Source organism: Macaca nemestrina, chromosome 19, assembly GCF_043159975.1.
Source record: "Macaca nemestrina isolate mMacNem1 chromosome 19, mMacNem.hap1, whole genome shotgun sequence".
Lineage (NCBI taxonomy): Eukaryota > Metazoa > Chordata > Mammalia > Primates > Cercopithecidae > Macaca > Macaca nemestrina.
Genome location: NC_092143.1, coordinates 35,339,565 through 35,358,887, shown reverse-complemented (window position 1 = coordinate 35,358,887; position 19,323 = coordinate 35,339,565).

Sequence of the window (19,323 nt, the reverse complement as noted above, 5' to 3'; positions counted from 1 at the left end):
GCTTTACCCTCAAGAAGCCTTTCACTAAGACAGTTCTTGTGGAATTGGCAAAGTGATATTTGGAAGCCCATAGATTGCTATGGTGATAAAGGAAATATCTTCAGATGAAATCTGGAAAGAGGCTTTCTGAGAAACTGCTTAGTGTTCTGTTAATTCATCTCACAGAGTTACATCTGTATTTCTGGGATCTCTTTGCTAGCCTTATTTCTGTGGAATCTGAGAACAGATATTTCGGATCCCTTTGAAGACTATAGGGCCAAAGGAAATAATCTCCGATAACAAAGAGAAAGAAGCTTTCTGAGAAACTCCTTTGTGTTCTGTGAAATCATCTCACAGAGTTACAACTTTACCCTCAAGAAGCCTTTCGCTAAGACAGTTCTTGTGGAATTGGCAAAGTGATATTTGGAAGCCCACAGAGGGCTGTGGTGTAAAAGGAAATATCCTCAGATGAAATCTGGAAAGAAGCTTTCTGAGAAACTGCTTAGTGTTCTGTTAATTCATCTCACAGAGTTACATCTGTATTTCCTGGATCTCTTTGCTAGCCTTATTTCTGTGGAATCTGAGAACAGATATTTCGGATCCTTTGAAGACTCTAGGGCCAAAGGAAATATCCTCCGATAACAAAGAGAAAGAAGCTTTCTGAGAAACTTCTTTGTGTTCTGTGAAATCATCTAACAGAGTTACAGCTTTCCCCTCAAGAAGCCTTTCGCTAAGACAGTTCTTGTGGAATTGGCAAAGTGATATTTGGAAGCCAATGGAGGGCTACGGTGAAAAAGGAAATATCCTCAGATGAAATCTGGAAAGAAGTTTTTTGAGAAACTGCTTAGTGTTCTTTTAATTCATCTCAAAGTGTTACATCTGTATATCGTGGATCTCTTGGCTATCCTTATTTCTGCGGAGTCTAAGAACAGATATTTCTGATCCCTTTGAAGACTATAGGGCCAAAGGAAATAAACTCCGATAACAAAGAGAAAGAAGCTTTCTGAGAATCTTCTTTGTGTTCTGTGAAATCATCTCACAGAGTTACAGCTTTCCCCTCAAGAAGCCTTTCGCTAAGACAGTTCTTGTGGAATTGGCAAAGTGATATTTGGAAGCCCATAGAGGGCTATGGTGAAAAAGGAAATATCCTGAGATGAAATCTCTAAAGAAACTTTCTGAGAAACTGCTTAGTGTTCTGTTAATTCATCTCGTAGAGTTACATCTGTATTTCTTGGATCTCTTTGCTAGCCTTATTTCTGTGGAATCTGAGAACAGGTATTTCGGATCCCTTTGAAGACAATAGGGCCAAAGGAAATATCCTCTGATAACAAAGAGAAAGAAGCTTTCTGAGAAACTCCTTTGTGTTCTGTGAAATCATCTCACAGAGTTATAACTTTACCCTCAAGAAGCCTTTCGCTAAGACAGTTCTTGTGGAATTGGCAAAGTGATATTTGGAATCCCACAGAGGGCTGTGGTGTAAAAGGAAATATCCTCAGATGAAATCTGGAATGAAGCTTTCTGAGAAACTGCTTACTGTTCTTTTAATTCATCTCAAAGAGTTACATCTGTATATCGTGGATCTCTTGGCTATCCTTATTTCTGTGGAATCTCAGAACAGATATTTCGGATCCCTTTGAAGACTATAGGGCCAAAGGAAATAAACTCCGATAACAAAGAGAAAGAAGCTTTCTGAGAAACTTCTTTGTGTTCTGTGAAATCATCTCACAGTGTTACAGCTTTCCCCTCAATAAGCCTTTCGCTAAGACAGTTCTTGTGGAATTGGCAAAGTGATATTTGCAAACGCATAGAGGGCTATGGTGAAAAAGGAAATATCCTCACATGAAATCTGGAAAGAAGCATTCTGAGGAACTGCTTAGTGTTCTGTTAATTCATCTCACAGAGTTACATCTGTATTTCGTGGATCTCTTTGCTAGCCTTATTTCTGTGGAATCTGAGAACAGATATTTCGTATCCCTTTGAAGACTATCGGGCCAAAGGAAATATACTCCGATAACAAAGATAAAGAAGCTTTCTGAGAAACTTCTTTGTGTTCTGTGAAATCATCTCACAGTGTTACAGCTTTCCCCTCAATAAGCCTTTCGCTAAGACAGTTCTTGTGGAATTGGCAAAGTGATATTTGCAAACACATAGAGGGCTATGGTGAAAAAGGAAATATCCTCACATGAAATCTGGAAAGAAGCATTCTGAGGAACTGCTTAGTGTTCTGTTAATTCATCTCACAGAGTTACATCTGTATTTCGTGGATCTCTTTGCTAGCCTTATTTCTGTGGAATCTGAGAACAGATATTTCGTATCCCTTTGAAGACTATCGGGCCAAAGGAAATATACTCCGATAACAAAGATAAAGAAGCTTTCTGAGAAACTCCTTTGTGTTCTGAGAAATCATCTCACAGAGTTACAGCTTTCCCCTAAAGAAGCCTTTCGCTAAGACAATTCTTGTGGAATTGGCAAAGTGATATTTGGACGCCCATAGAGGGCTATGGTGAAAAAGGAAATATCCTCAGAAAAATCTGGAAAGAAGCTTTCTGAGAAACTGCTTAGTGTTCTGTTAATTCATCTCACAGAATTACATCTGTATTTCGTGGATCTCTTTGCTAGCCTTATTTCTGTGGAATCTGAGAACAGATATTTCGGATCCCTTTGAAGACTCTAGGGCCAAAGGAAATAATCTCCGATAACAAAGAGAAAGAAGCTTTCTGATTAACTCCTTTGTGTTCTGTGAAATCATCTCACAGAGTTACAACTTTGCCCTCAAGAAGCCTTTCGCTAAGACAGTTCTTGTGGAATTGTCAAAGAGATATTTGGAAGCCCATAGAGGGCTGTGGTGAAAAAGGAAATATCCTCAGATGAAATCTGGAAAGAAGCTTTCTGAGAAACTGCTTAGTGTTCTTTCAATTCATCTCACAGAGTTACATCTGTATTTCGTGGATCTCTTTGCTAGCCTTATTTCTGTGGAATCTGAGAACAGATATTTCGGATCACTTTGAAGTCTATCGGGCCAAAGGAAATATCCTCCGATAACAAAGAGAAAGAAGCTTTCTGAGAAACTTCTTTGTTTTCTGTGAAATCATCTCACAGAGTTACAGCTTTCCCCTCAAGAAGCCTTTCGCTAAGACAGTTCTTGTGGAATTGGTAAAGTGATATTTGGAAGCCAATTGAGGGCTTTGGTGAAAAAGGAAATATCCTCAGATGAAATCTGGAAAGAAGTTTTCTGAGAAACTGCTTAGTGTTCTATTAATTCATCTCACAGAGTTACATCTGTATTTCGTGGATCTCTTTGCTAGCCTTATTTCTGTGGAATCTGAGAACAGATATTTCGAATCCTTTGAAGACTATAGGGCCAAAGGAAATATCCTCCGATAACAAAGAGAAAGAAGCTTTCTGATTAACTCCTTTGTGTTCCGTGAAATCATCTCACAGATTTACAACTTTACCCTCAAGAAGCCTTTCGCTAAGACAGTTCTTGTGGAATTGTCAAAGTGATATTTGGAAGCCCATAGAGGGCTGTGGTGAAAAAGGAAATATCCTCAGATGAAATCTGGAAAGAAGCTTTCTGAGAAACTGCTTAGTGTTCTTTCAATTCATCTCACAGAGTTACATCTGTATTTCGTGGATCTCTTTGCTAGCCTTATTTCTGTGGAATCTGAGAACAGGTATTTCGGATCCCTTTGAAGACTATAGGGCCAAAGGAAACATCCTCTGATAACAAAGAGAAAGAAGCTTTCTGAGAAACTCCTTTGTGTTCTGTGAAATCATCTCACAGAGTTATAACTTTACCCTCAAGAAGCCTTTCGCTAAGACAGTTCTTGTGGAATTGGCAAAGTGATATTTGGAATCCCATAGAGGGCTGTGGTGTAAAAGGAAATATCCTCAGATGAAATCTGGAAAGAAGCTTTCTGAGAAACTGCTTACTGTTCTTTTAATTCATCTCAAAGAGTTACATCTGTATATCGTGGATCTCTTGGCTATCCTTATTTCTGTGGAATCTCAGAACAGATATTTCGGATCCCTTTGAAGACTATAGGGCCAAAGGAAATAAACTCCGATAACAAAGAGAAAGAAGCTTTCTGAGAAACTTCTTTGTGTTCTGTGAAATCATCTCACAGTGTTACAGCTTTCCCCTCAATAAGCCTTTCGCTAAGACAGTTCTTGTGGAATTGGCAAAGTGATATTTGCAAACGCATGGAGGGCTATGGTGAAAAAGGAAATATCCTCACATGAAATCTGGAAAGAAGCATTCTGAGGAACTGCTTAGTGTTCTGTTAATTCATCTCACAGAGTTACATCTGTATTTCGTGGATCTCTTTGCTAGCCTTATTTCTGTGGAATCTGAGAACAGATATTTCGTATCCCTTTGAAGACTATCGGGCCAAAGGAAATATACTCCGATAACAAAGATAAAGAAGCTTTCTGAGAAACTTCTTTGTGTTCTGTGAAATCATCTCACAGTGTTACAGCTTTCCCCTCAATAAGCCTTTCGCTAAGACAGTTCTTGTGGAATTGGCAAAGTGATATTTGCAAACGCATAGAGGGCTATGGTGAAAAAGGAAATATCCTCACATGAAATCTGGAAAGAAGCATTCTGAGGAACTGCTTAGTGTTCTGTTAATTCATCTCACAGAGTTACATCTGTATTTCGTGGATCTCTTTGCTAGCCTTATTTCTGTGGAATCTGAAAACAGATATTTCGTATCCCTTTGAAGACTATCGGGCCAAAGGAAATATACTCCGATAACAAAGATAAAGAAGCTTTCTGAGAAACTCCTTTGTGTTCTGAGAAATCATCTCACAGAGTTACAGCTTTCCCCTAAAGAAGCCTTTCGCTAAGACAATTCTTGTGGAATTGGCAAAGTGATATTTGGACGCCCATAGAGGGCTATGGTGAAAAAGGAAATATCCTCAGAAAAATCTGGAAAGAAGCTTTCTGAGAAACTGCTTAGTGTTCTGTTAATTCATCTCACAGAGTTACATCTGTATTTCGTGGATCTCTTTGCTAGCCTTATTTCTGTGGAATCTGAGAACAGATATTTCGGATCCCTTTGAAGACTCTAGGGCCAAAGGAAATAATCTCCGATAACAAAGAGAAAGAAGCTTTCTGATTAACTCCTTTGTGTTCTGTGAAATCATCTCACAGAGTTACAACTTTACCCTCAAGAAGCCTTTCGCTAAGACAGTTCTTCTGGAATTGTCAAAGAGATATTTGGAAGCCCATAGAGGGCTGTGGTGAAAAAGGAAATAACCTCAGATGAAATATGGAAAGAAGCTTTCTGAGAAACTGCTTAGTGTTCTGTTAATTCATCTCACAGAGTTACATCTGTATTTCCTGGATCTCTTTGCTAGCCTTATTTCTGTGGAATCTGAGAACAGATATTTCGGATCCTTTGAAGACTCTAGGGCCAAAGGAAATATCCTCCGATAACAAAGAGAAAGAAGCTTTCTGAGAAACATCTTTGTGTTCTGTGAAATCATCTCACAGAGTTACAGCTTACCCCTCAAGAAGCCTTTCGCTAAGACAGTTCTTGTGGAATTGGCAAAGTGATATTTGGAAGCCAATGGAGGGCTACGGTGAAAAAGGAAATATCCTCAGATGAAATCTGGAAAGAAGTTTTTTGAGAAACTGCTTAGTGTTCTTTTAATTCATCTCAAAGAGTTACATCTGTATATCGTGGATCTCTTGGCTATCCTTATTTCTGCGGAGTCTAAGAACAGATATTTCGGATCCCTTTGAAGACTATAGGGCCAAAGGAAATAAACTCCGATAACAAAGAGAAAGAAGCTTTCTGAGAATCTTCTTTGTGTTCTGTGAAATCATCTCACAGAGTTACAGCTTTCCCCTCAAGAAGCCTTTCGCTAAGACAGTTCTTGTGGAATTGGCAAAGTGATATTTGGAAGCCCATAGAGGGCTATGGTGAAAAAGGAAATATCCTGAGATGAAATCTCTAAAGAAACTTTCTGAGAAACTGCTTAGTGTTCTGTTAATTCATCTCGTAGAGTTACATCTGTATTTCTTGGATCTCTTTGCTAGCCTTATTTCTGTGGAATCTGAGAACAGGTATTTTGGATCCCTTTGAAGACAATAGGGCCAAAGGAAATATCCTCTGATAACAAAGAGAAAGAAGCTTTCTGAGAAACTCCTTTGTGTTCTGTGAAATCATCTCACAGAGTTATAACTTTACCCTCAAGAAGCCTTTCGCTAAGACAGTTCTTGTGGAATTGGCAAAGTGATATTTGGAAGCCCACAGAGGGCTGTGGTGTAAAAGGAAATATCCTCAGATGAAATCTGGAATGAAGCTTTCTGAGAAACTGCTTACTGTTCTTTTAATTCATCTCAAAGAGTTACATCTGTATATCGTGGATCTCTTGGCTATCATTATTTCTGTGGAATCTCAGAACAGATATTTCGGATCCCTTTGAAGACTATAGGGCCAAAGGAAATAAACTCCGATAACAAAGAGAAAGAAGCTTTCTGAGAAACTTCTTTGTGTTCTGTGAAATCATCTCACAGTGTTACAGCTTTCCCCTCAATAAGCCTTTCGCTAAGACAGTTCTTGTGGAATTGGCAAAGTGATATTTGCAAACGCATAGAGGGCTATGGTGAAAAAGGAAATATCCTCACATGAAATCTGGAAAGAAGCATTCTGAGGAACTGCTTAGTGTTCTGTTAATTCATCTCACAGAGTTACATCTGTATTTCGTGGATCTCTTTGCTAGCCTTATTTCTGTGGAATCTGAGAACAGATATTTCGTATCCCTTTGAAGACTATCGGGCCAAAGGAAATATACTCCGATAACAAAGATAAAGAAGCTTTCTGAGAAACTTCTTTGTGTTCTGTGAAATCATCTCACAGTGTTACAGCTTTCCCCTCAATAAGCCTTTCGCTAAGACAGTTCTTGTGGAATTGGCAAAGTGATATTTGCAAACACATAGAGGGCTATGGTGAAAAAGGAAATATCCTCACATGAAATCTGGAAAGAAGCATTCTGAGGAACTGCTTAGTGTTCTGTTAATTCATCTCACAGAGTTACATCTGTATTTCGTGGATCTCTTTGCTAGCCTTATTTCTGTGGAATCTGAGAACAGATATTTCGGATCCCTTTGAAGACTATAGGGCCAAAGAAAATAAACTCCGACATCAAAGAGAAAGAAACTTTCTGAGAAACTTCTTTGTGTTCTGTGAAATCATCTCACAGAGTTACAGCTTTCCCCTCAAGAAGCCTTTCGCTAAGACAGTTCTTGTGGAATTGGCAAAGTGATGTTTGGAAGCCCATAGAGGGCATGGTGAAAAGGGAAATATCCTCAGATGAAATCTGGAAAGAAGCTTTCTGAGAAACTGCTTAGTGTTCTGTTAATTCATCTCTCAGAGTTACATCTGTATTTTGTGCATGTCTTTGCTACCGTTATTTCTGTGGAATCTGAGAACAGATATTTTGGATCCTTTGAAGACTCTAGGGCCAAAGGAAATATCTTCCGATGACAAAGAGAAAGAAGCTTTCTGAGAAACTTCTTTGTGTTCTGTGAAATCATCTCACAGAGTTACAGCTTTCCCCTCAAGAAGCCTTTCCCTAATTGAGTTCTTGTGGAATTGGCAAAGTGATATTTGGAAGCGCATAGAAGGCTATGTTGGAAAAGGAAATATCCTCAGATGAAATCTGGAAAGAAGCTTTCTGAGAAACTTCTTAGTGTTCTGTTAATTCATCTCACAGAGTTACAACTGTATTTCGTGGATCTCTTTGCTAGCCTTATTTCTGTGGAATCTGAGAACAGATATTCGGATCCCTTTGAAGACTCTAGGGCCAAAGGAAATATCCTCCGATAACAAAGAGAAAGAAGCTTTCTGAGAAACTTCTTTGTGTTCTGTGAAATCATCTCACAGAGTTACAGCTTTCCCCTCAAGAAGTCTTTCGCTAAGACAGTTCTTGTGGAATTGGCAAAGTGATATTTGGAAGCCCATAGAGGGCATGGTGAAAAAGGAAATATCCTCAGATGAAATCTGGAAAGAAGCTTTCTGAGAAACTGCTTAGTGTTCTGTTAATTCATCTCTCAGAGTTACATCTGTATTTTGTGCATGTCTTTGCTACCGTTATTTCTGTGGAATCTGAGAACAGATATTTTGGATCCTTTGAAGACTCTAGGGCCAAAGGAAATATCTTCCGATGACAAAGAGAAAGAAGCTTTCTGAGAAACTTCTTTGTGTTCTGTGAAATCATCTCACAGAGTTACAGCTTTCCCCTCAAGAAGTCTTTCGCTAAGACAGTTGTTGTGGAATTGGCAAAGTGATATTTGGAAGCCCATAGAGGGCTATGGTGAAAAAGGAAATGTTCTCAGATGAAATCTGGAAAGAAGCTTTCTGAGAAACTGCTTAGTGTTCTGTTAATTCATCTCACAGTTTTACATCTGTATTTCGTGGATCTCTTTGCTAGCCTTATTTCTGTGGAATCTGAGAACAGATATTTCGGATCCCTTAGAAGAATATGGGGCCAAAGAAAATAAACTCTGATAACAAAGAGAAAGAAGCTTTCTGAGAAACTTCTTTGTGTTCTGTGAAATCATCTCACAGAGTTTCAGCTTTCCTCTCAAGAAGCCTTTCGCTAAGACAGTTCTTGTGGAATTGGCAAAGTGGTATTTGGAAGCCCATAGAGTGCTAAGGTGAAAAAGGAAATATCCTCAGATGAAATCTGGAAAGAAGCTTTCTGAGAAACTGCTTAGTGTTCTGTTAATTCATCTCACAGAGTTACATCTGTATTTTGTGGATCTCTTTGCTAGCGTTATTTCTGTGGAATCTGAGAACAGATATTTCAGATCCCTGAGAAGACTATAGGGCCAAAGGAAATATCCTCCGATAACAAAGAGAAAGAAGCTTTCTAAGAATCTTCTTTGTGTTCTGTGAAATCATCTCACAGAGTTACAGCTTTCCCCTAAAGAAGCCTTTCGCTAAGACAGTTCTTGTGGAATAGGCAAAGTGATATTTGGAAGTGCATAGAGGGCTATGGTGAAAAAGGAAATGTTCTCAGATGAAATCTGGAAAGAAGCTTTCTGAGAAACTTCTTAGTGTTCTGTTAATTCATCTCACAGAGTTACATCTGTATTTCGTGGATCTCTTTGCTAGCCTTATTTCTGTGGAATCTGAGAACAGATATTTCGGATCCCTTTGAAGACTGTAGGGCCAAAGGAAATATCCTCCGATAAAAAAGGGAAAGAAGCTTTCCGAGAAACTCCTTTGTGTTCTGTGAAATAATCTCACAGAGTTACAGCTTTCCCCTCAAGACGCCTTTCGCTAAGACAGTTCTTGTGGAATTGGCAAAGTGATATTTGGAAGGGCACAGAGGGCTACGGTGAAAAAGGAATTATCCTCAGATGAAATCTGGAAAGAAGCTTTCTGAGAAACTGCTTAGTGTTCTTTTAATTCATCTCACAGAGTTACATCTGTATTTTGTCGATCTCTTTGCTAGCCTTATTTCTGTGGAATCTGAGAACAGATATTTTGGATCCCCTTGAAGACTCTAGGGCCAAAGGAAATATACTCCGATAACAAAGAGAAAGAAGCTTTCTGAGAAACTTCTTTGTGTTCTGTGAAATCATCTCACAGAGTTACAGCTTTCCCCTCAAGAAGCCTTTCGCTAAGACAGTTGTTGTGGAATTGGAAAAGTGATATTTGGAAGCACAGAGAGGGCAATGGTGAAAAAGGAAATAACCTCAGAAGAAATCTGGAAAGAAGCTTTCTGAGAAACTACTTAGTGTTCTGTAAATTCATCTCACAGAGTGACATCTGTATTTCGTGGATCTCTTTGCTAGCCTTATTTCTGTGGAATCTGTGAACAGATATTTCGGATCCCTTAGAAGAATATAGGGCCAAAGGAAATATCCTCCGATAACAAAGAGAAAGAAGCTTTCTGAGAAACTTCTTTGTGTTCTGTGAAATCATCTCACAGAGTTACAGCTTTCCTCTCAAGAAGCCTTTCGCTAAGACAGTTCTTGTGGAATTGGCAAAGTGATATTTGGAAGCGCATAGAGGGCTATGGTGAAAAAGGAAATATCCTCAGATGAAATCTGGAAAGAAGCTTTCTGAGAAACTTCTTAGTGTTCTGTTAATTCACCTCACAGAGTTACATCTGTATTTCGTGGATCTCTTTGCTAGCCTTATTTCTGTGGAACCTGAGAACAGATATTTCGGATCCCTTTGAAGACTATAGGGCCTAAGGAAATATCCTCCGATAAAAAAGGGAAAGAAGCTTTCTGAGAAACTCCTTTGTGTTCTGTGAAATAATCTCACAGAGTTACAGCTTTCCCCTCAAGACGCCTTTCGCTAAGACAGTTCTTGTGGAATTGGCAAAGTGATATTTGGAAGCCCATAGAGGGCTATGGTGAAAAAGGAAATGTTCTCAGATGAAATCTGGAAAGAAGCTTTCTGAGAAACTGCTTAGTGTTCTATTAATTCATCTCACAGTGTTACATCTGTATTTCGTGGATCTCTTTGCTAGCCTTATTTCTGTGGAATCTGAGAACAGATATTTCGGATCCCTTAGAAGAATAGGGGCCAAAGAAAATAAACTCCGATAACAAAGAGAAAGAAGCTTTCTGAGAAACTTCTTTGTGTTCTGTGAAATCATCTCACAGAGTTTCAGCTTTCCTCTCAAGAAGCCTTTCGCTAAGACAGTTCTTGTGGAATTGGCAAAGTGGTATTTGGAAGCCCATAGAGTGCTAAGGTGAAAAAGGAAATATCCTCAGATGAAATCTGGAAAGAAGCTTTCTGAGAAACTTCTTAGTGTTCTGTTAATTCATCTCACAGAGTTACATCTGTATTTCGTGGATCTCTTTGCTAGCCTTATTTCTGTGGAATCTGAGAACAGATATTTCGGATCCCTTTGAAGACTATAGGGCCAAAGGAAATACCTCCGATAACAAAGAGAAAGAAGCTTTCTGAGAAACTTCTTTGTGTTCTGTGAAATCATCTCACAGAGTTACAGCTTTCCTCTCAAGAAGCCTTTCGCTAAGACAGTTCTTGTGGAATTGGCAAAGTGATATTTGGAAGCCCATAGAGGGCTATGGTGAAAAAGGAAATATCCTCAGATGAAATCTGGAAAGAAGCTTTCTGAGAAACTGCTTAGTGTTCTGTTAATTCATCTCACAGAATTACATCTGTATTTTGTGGATCTCTTTGCTAGCGTTATTTCTGTGGAATCTGAGAACAGATATTTTGGATCCCTCTGAAGACTCTAGGGCCAAAGGAAATATCCTCCGATAACAAAGAGAAAGAAGCTTTCTGAGAAACTTCTTTGTGTTCTGTGAAATCATCTCACAGAGTTACAGCTTTCCCCTCAAGAAGCCTTTCGCTAAGACAGTTGTTGTGGAATTGGCAAAGTGATATTTGGAAGCCCATAGAGGGCTGTGGTGAAAAAGGAAATATCCTACGATGAAATCTAGAAAGAAGCTTTCTGAGAAACTGCTTAGTGTTCTGTAAAGTTATCTCACAGTGTTACATCTGTATTTCGTGGATTTCCTGATTAGCCTTATTTCTGTGGAATCTGAGAACAGATATTTCGGATCCCTTTGAAGACTATAGGGCCAAAGGAAATATCCTCCGATAACAAAGAGAAAGAAGCTTTCTGAGAAACTCCTTTGTGTTCTGTGAAATCATCTCACAGACTTGCAGCTTTCCCCTCAAGAAGCCTTTCGCTAAGAGAGTTCTTGTGGAATTGGCAAAGTGATATTTGGAAGCCCATAGAGGGCTGTGGTGAAAAAGGAAATATCATCAGATGAAATCTGTAAAGAAGCTTTCTTAGAAACTGCTTAGTGTTCTGTTAATTCATCTCACAGAGTTACATCTGTATTTCGTGGATCTCTTTGCTAGCCTTATTTCTGTGGAATCTGAGAACAGATATTTCGGATCCCTTAGAAGAATATGAGGCCAAAGGATATATCCTCCGATAACAAAGAGTAAGAAGCTTTCTGAGAAACTTCTTTGTGTTCTGTGAAATCATCTCACAGAGTTATAGCTTTCCTCTCAAGAAGCCTTTCGCTAAGACAGTTCTTGTGGAATTGGCAAAGTGATATTTGGAAGCCCATAGAGGGCTATGGTGAAAAAGGAAATATCCTCAGATGAAATCTGGAAAGAAGCTTTCTGAGAAACTGCTTAGTGTTCTGTTAATTTATCTCACAGTGTTACATCTGTATTTCTTGGATTTCCTGATTAGCCTTATTTCTGTGTAATCTGAGAACTGATATTTCGGATCCCTTAGAAGACTATAGGGCCAAAGGAAATATCCTCCGATGACAAAGAGAAAGAAACTTTCTGTGAAACTTCTTTGTGTTCTGTGAAATCATCTCACAGAGTTACACCTTTCCCCTCAAGAAGCCTTTCGCTAAGACAGTTCTTTTGGGATTGGCAAAGTGATATTTGGAAGCGCATAGAGGGCTATGGTGAAAAAGGAAATATCCTCAGATGAAATCTGGAAAGAAGCTTTCTGAGAAACTGCTTAGTGTTCTCTTAATTCATCTCACAGAGTTACATATGAATTTCGTGGATCTCTTTGCTAGCCTTATTTCTGTGGAATCTGAGAACAGATATTTCGGATCCCTTTGAAGACTATAGGGCCAAAGGAAATATCCTCCGATAACAAAGAGAAAGAAGCTTTCTGAGAAACTCCTTTATGTTCTGTGAAATCATCTCACAGAGTTACAGCTTTCCCCTCAAGAAGCCTGTGGCTAAGAAAGTTGTTGTGGAATTGGCAAAGTGATATTTGGAAGCCCATAGAGGGCTGTGGTGAAAAAGGAAATATCCTAAGATGAAATCTGGAAAGAAGCTTCCTGAGAAACTGCTTAGTGTTCTGTTAATTCATCTCACAGAGTTACATCTGTATTTTGTGGATCTCTTTGCTAGCCTTATTTCTGTGGAATCTGGGAACAGATATTTTGGATCCCTTTGAAGACTCTATGGCCAAAGGAAATATCCTCCGATAACAAAGAGAAAGAAGCTTTCTGAGAAACTTCTTTGTGTTCTGTGAAATCATCTCACAGAGTTACAGCTTTCCCCTCAAGAATTCTTTCGCTAAGACAGTTATTGTGGAATTGGCAAAGTGATATTTGGAAGCCCTTAGAGGGCTATGGTGAAAAAGGAAATGTTCTCAGATGAAATCTGGAAAGAAGCTTTCTGAGAAACTGCTTAGTGTTCTGTTAATTCATCTCACAGAGTTACATCTGTATTTCGTGGATCTCTTTGCTAGCCTTATTTCTGTGGAATCTGAGAACAGATATTTCGGATCCCTTTGAAGACTATAGGGCCAAAGAAAATAAACTCCGATATCAAAGAGAAAGAAACTTTCTGAGAAACTTCTTTGTGTTCTGTGAAATCATCTCACAGAGTTACAGCTTTCCCCTCAAGAAGCCTTTCGCTAAGACAGTTCTTGTGGAATTGGCAAAGTGATATTTGGAAGCCCATAGAGGGCATGGTGAAAAAGGAAATATCCTCAGATGAAATCTGGAAAGAAGCTTTCTGAGAAACTGCTTAGTGTTCTGTTAATTCATCTCTCAGAGTTACATCTGTATTTTGTGCATGTCTTTGCTACCGTTATTTCTGTGGAATCTGAGAACAGATATTTTGGATCCTTTGAAGACTCTAGGGCCAAAGGAAATATCTTCCGATGACAAAGAGAAAGAAGCTTTCTGAGAAACTTCTTTGTGTTCTGTGAAATCATCTCACAGAGTTACAGCTTTCCCCTCAAGAACCCTTTCCCTAAGTGAGTTCTTGTGGAATTGGCAAAGTGATATTTGGAAGCGCATAGAGGGCTATGTTGAAAAAGGAAATATCCTCAGATGAAATCTGGAAAGAAGCTTTCTGAGAAACTGCTTAGTGTTCTGTTAATTCATCTCACAGAGTTACAACTGTATTTCGTGGATCTCTTTGCTAGCCTTATTTCTGTGGAATCTGAGAACAGATATTCGGATCCCTTTGAAGACTCTAGGGCCAAAGGAAATATCCTCCGATAACAAAGAGAAAGAAGCGTTCTGAGAAACTTCTTTGTGTTCTGTGAAATCATCTCACAGAGTTACAGCTTTCCCCTCAAGAAGTCTTTCGCTAAGACAGTTGTTGTGGAATTGGCAAAGTGATATTTGGAAGCCCATAGAGGGCTATGGTGAAAAAGGAAATGTTCTCAGATGAAATCTGGAAAGAAGCTTTCTGAGAAACTGCTTAGTGTTCTGTTAATTCATCTCACAGTTTTACATCTGTATTTCGTGGATCTCTTTGCTAGCCTTATTTCTGTGGAATCTGAGAACAGATATTTCGGATCCCTTAGAAGAATATGGGGCCAAAGAAAATAAACTCCGATAACAAAGAGAAAGAAGCTTTCTGAGAAACTTCTTTGTGTTCTGTGAAATCATCTCACAGAGTTTCAGCTTTCCTCTCAAGAAGCCTTTCGCTAAGACAGTTCTTGTGGAATTGGCAAAGTGATATTTGGAAGGGCATAGAGGGCTATGGTGAAAAAGGAATTATCCTCAGATGAAATCTGGAAAGAAGCTTTCTGAGAAACTGCTTAGTGTTCTTTTAATTCATCTCACAGTGTTACATCTGTATTTTGTGGATCTCTTTGCTAGCCTTATTTCTGTGGAATCTGAGAACAGATATTTTGGATCCCTTTGAAGACTCTATTGCCAAAGGAAATATACTCCGATAACAAAGAGAAAGAAGGTTTCTGAGAAAATTCTTTGTGTTCTGTGAAATCATCTCACAGAGTTACAGCTTTCCCCTCAAGAAGCCTTTCGCTAAGACAGTTCTGGTGGAATTGGCAAAGTGATGTTTGGAAGTGCATAGAGGGCTGTGTTGAAAAAGGAAATATCCTCAGATGAAATCTGGAAGAAGCTTTCTGAGAAACTGCTTAGTGTTCCGTTAATTCATCTCACAGAATTACATCTGTATTTCGTGGATCTCTTTGCTAGCGTTATTTCTGTGGAATCTGAGAACAGATATTTTGGATCCCTTTGAAGACGCTAGGGCCAAAGGAAATATACTCCGATAACAAAGAGAAAGAAGCTTTTAGAAACTTCTTTGTGTTCTGTGAAATCATCTCACAGAGTTATAGCTATCCCCTCAAGAAGCCTTTCGCTGCGACAGTTGTTGTGGAATTGACAAAGTGATATTTGGAAGCCCATAGAGGGCTATGCTGAAAAAGGAAATGTTCTCAGATGAAATCTGGAAAGAAGCTTTCTGAGAAACTGCTTAGTGTTCTGTTAATTCACCTCACAGTGTTACATCTGTATTTAGTGGATCTCTTTGCTAGCGTTATTTCTGTGGAATCTGAGAACAGATATTTCGGATCCCTTAGAAGACTATAGGGCCAAAGGAAATATCCTCCGATAACAAAGAGAAAGAAGCTTTCTAAGAAACTTCTTTGTGTTCTGTGAAATCACCTCACAGAGTTACAACTTTCCCCTCAAGAAGCCTTTCGCTAAGACAGTTCTTGTGGAATTGGCAAAGTGATATGTGGAAGTGCATAGAGGGCTATGGTGAAAAAGGAAATGTTCTCAGATGAAATCTGGAAAGAAGCTTTCTGAGAAACTGCTTAGTGTTCTGTTAATTCATCTCACAGAGTTACATCTGTATTTCGTGGATCTCTTTGCTAGCGTTATTTCTGTGGAATATGAGAACAGATATTTCGGATCTCTTTGAAGACTATAGGGCCAAAGGAAATATCCTCCGATAACAAAGAGAAAGAAGGTTCTTGAGAAACTCCTTTGTGTTTTGTGAAATCATCTCACAGAGTTACAGCTTTACCCACAAGAATCCTTTCGCTAAGACAGTTCTTGTGGAATTGGCAAAGTTATATTTGGAAGCCCATGGAGGACTGGGGTTAAAAAGGAAATATCCTCAGATGATATCTGGAAAGAAGCTTTCTGAGAAACTGCTTAGTGTTCTGTTAATTCATCTCACAGAGTTACATCTGTATTTCTTGGAATTCTTTGCTAGCCTTATTTCCGTGGAATCTGAGAATAGATATTTCGGATCCCTTAGAAGACTATAGGGTCAAAGGAAATATCCTCCGATAACAAAAAGAAAGAAGCTTTCTGAGAAACTCCTTTGTGATCTGTGAAATCATCTCACAGAGTTACAGCTTTCCCCTCAAGAAGCCTTTCGCTAAGACAGTTCTTGTGGTATTGGCAAAGTGATATTTGGAATCCCATAGAGGGCTATGGTGAAAAAGGAAATATCCTCAGATGAAATCTGGAAAGAAGCTTTCTGAGAAACTGCTTAGTGTTCTCTTAATTCAACTCACAGAGTTACATATGAATTTCGTGGATCTCTTTGGTAGCCTTGTTTCTGTGGAATCTGGGAACAGATATTTCGGATCCCTTAGAAGACTATAGGGCCAAAGGAAATATCCTCCGATAACAAAGAGAAAGAAGCTTTCTGAGAAACTTCGTTGTGTTCTGTGAAGTCATCTCACAGAGTGACAGCATTCCCCTCAAGGAGCCTTTCGCTAAGACAGTTCTTTTCGAATTGGCAAAGTGATATTTGTAAGCCCATAGAGGGCTACGGTGAAAAAGGAAATGTTCTCAGATGAAATCTGGAAAGAAGCTTTCTGAGAAACTGCTTAGTGTTCTGTTAATTCATCTCACAGAGTTACATCTGTATTTCGTGGATCTGTTTGCTAGCCTTATTTCTGTGGAATCTGAAAACAGGTATTTCGGATCCCTTTGAGACTGTAGGGCCAAAGGAAATAAACACAGATATCAAAGAGAAAGAAGCTTTCTGAGAAACTTCTTTGTGTTCTGTGAAATCATCTCACAGAGATACAGCTTTCCCCTCAAGAAGCCTTTCGCTAAGACAGTTCTTGTGGAATTGGCAAGGTGATATTTGGAATTCCATAGAGGGCTATGGTGAAAAAGGAAATATCCTCAGATGAAATCTGGAAAGAAGCTTTCTGAGAAACTGCTTAGTGTTCTGTTAATTCATCTCACAGAGTTACATCTGTATTTAGTTGATCTCTTTGCTAGCCTTATTTCTGTGGAATCTGAGAACAGCTATTTCGGATCCCGTTGAAGACTATAGGGCCAAAGGAAATATCCTCCGATAACAAAGAGAAAGAAGCTTTCCGAGAAACTTCTTTGTGTTCCGTGAAATCATCTCACAGAGTTACTGCTTTCCTCTCAAGAAACCTTTCGCTAAGACAGTTCTTGTGGAATTGGCAAAGTGATATTTGGAAGCCCATAGAGGGCTACGGTGAAAACGGAAATATCCTCAGATGAAATCTGGAAAGAAGCTTTCTGAGAAACTGCTTAGTGTTCTGTTAATTCATCTCACAGAGTTATATCTGTATTTCGTGGATCTCTTTGCTAGCGTTATTTCTGTAGAATCTGAGAACAGATATTTCGGATCCCTTAGATGACTATAGGGCCAAAGGAAATATCCTCCGATACAAAGAGAAAGCAGCTTTCTAAGAAACTTCTTTGTGTTCTGTGAAATCATCTCACAGAGTTACAGCTTTCCCCTCAAGAAGCCTTTCGCTAACACAGTTGTTGTGGAATTGGCAAAGTGATATTTGGAAGCCCATAGAGGGCTATGCTGAAAAAGGAAATGTTCTCAGGTGAAATCTGGAAAGAAGCTTTCTGAGAAACTGCTTAGTGTTCTGTTAATTCATCTCAAAGAGTTACATTTGTATTTCGTGGATCTCTTTGCTAGCGTTATTTCTGTGGAATCTGAGAACAGATATTTCGGATCCCTTTGAAGACTATAGGGCCAAAGGAAATATCCTCCGATAATAAAGAGAAAGAAGCTTCTTGAGAAACTACTTTGTGTTCTGTGAAATCATCTCATAGAGTTACAGCTTTCCCCTCAAGACGCCTTTCGCTAAGACAGTTCTTGTGGAATTGGCAAAGTGATATTTGGAAGGGCATAGAGGGCTACGGTGAAAAAGGAATTATCCTCAGATGAAATCTGGAAAGAAGCTTTCTGAGAAACTGCTTAGTGTTCTGTTAATTCATCTCACAGAGTAACATCTGCATTTCGTGGATCTCTTTGCTAGCCTTATTTCTGTGGAATCTGAGAACAGATATTTCGGATCCCTTAGAAGACTATAGGGCCAAAGGAAATATCCTCCGATAACAAAGAGAAAGAAGCTTTCTAAGAAACTTCTTTGTGTTCTGTGAAATCATCTCACAGAGTTACAGCTTTCCCCTCAAGAAGCCTTTCGCTAAGACAGTTCTTGTGGAATTGGCAAAGTGATATTTGGAAGTGCATAGAGGGCTTTGGTGAAAAAGGAAATATCCTCAGCTGAAATCTGGAAAGAAGCTTTCTGAGAAACTGCTTAGTGTTCTGTTAATTCATCTCACAGAGTTATATCTGTATTTCGTGCATCTCTTTGCTAGCGTTATTTCTGTGGAATCTGAGAACAGATATTTCGGATCCCTTAGAAGACTATAGGGCCAAAGGAAATATCCTCCGATAACAAAGAGAAAGAAGCTTTCTAAGAAACTTCTTTGTGTTCTGTGAAATCATCTCACAGAGTTACAGCTTACACCTCAAGAAGCCTTTCGCGAAGACAGTTGTTGTGGAATTGGCAAAGTGATATTTGGAAGCCCATAGAGGGCTATGCTGAAAAAGGAAATGTTCTCAGATGAAATCTGGAAAGAAGCTTTCTGAGAAACTGCTTAGTGTTCTGTTAATTCATCTCACAGAGTTACATCCGTATTTCGTGGATCTCTTTGCTAGCGTTATTTCTGTGGAATATGAGAAGAGATATTTCGGATCTCTTTGAAGACTATAGGGCCTAAGGAAATATCCTCCGATAACAAAGAGAAAGAAGCTTCTTGAGAAACTCCTTTGTGTTTTGTGAAATCATCTCACAGAGTTACAGCTTTACCCACAAGAAGCCTTTCGCTAAGACAGTTCTTGTGGAATTGGCAAAGTGATATTTGGAAGCCCATAGAGGACTGGGGTTAAAAAGGAAATATCCTCAGATGATATCTGGAAAGAAGCTTTCTGAGAAACTGCTTAGTCTTCTGTTAATTCATCTCACAGAGTTACATCTGTGTTTCTTGGAATTCTTTGCTAGCCTTATTTCTGCGGAATCTGAGAACAGATATTTCGAATCCCTTAGTAGACTATAGGGCCAAAAGAAATATCCTCCGATAACAAAGAGAAAGAAGCTTTCTGAGAAACTTCTTTGTGTTCTGTGAAATCATCTCACAGAATTACAGCTTTCCCCTCAAGAAGCCTTTCGCTAAGACATTTCTTGTGGAATTGGCAAAGTGATATTTGGAAGCCCATAGAGGGCTACGGTGAAAAAGGAAATGTTCTCAGATGAAATCTGGAAAGAAGCTTTCTGAGAAAC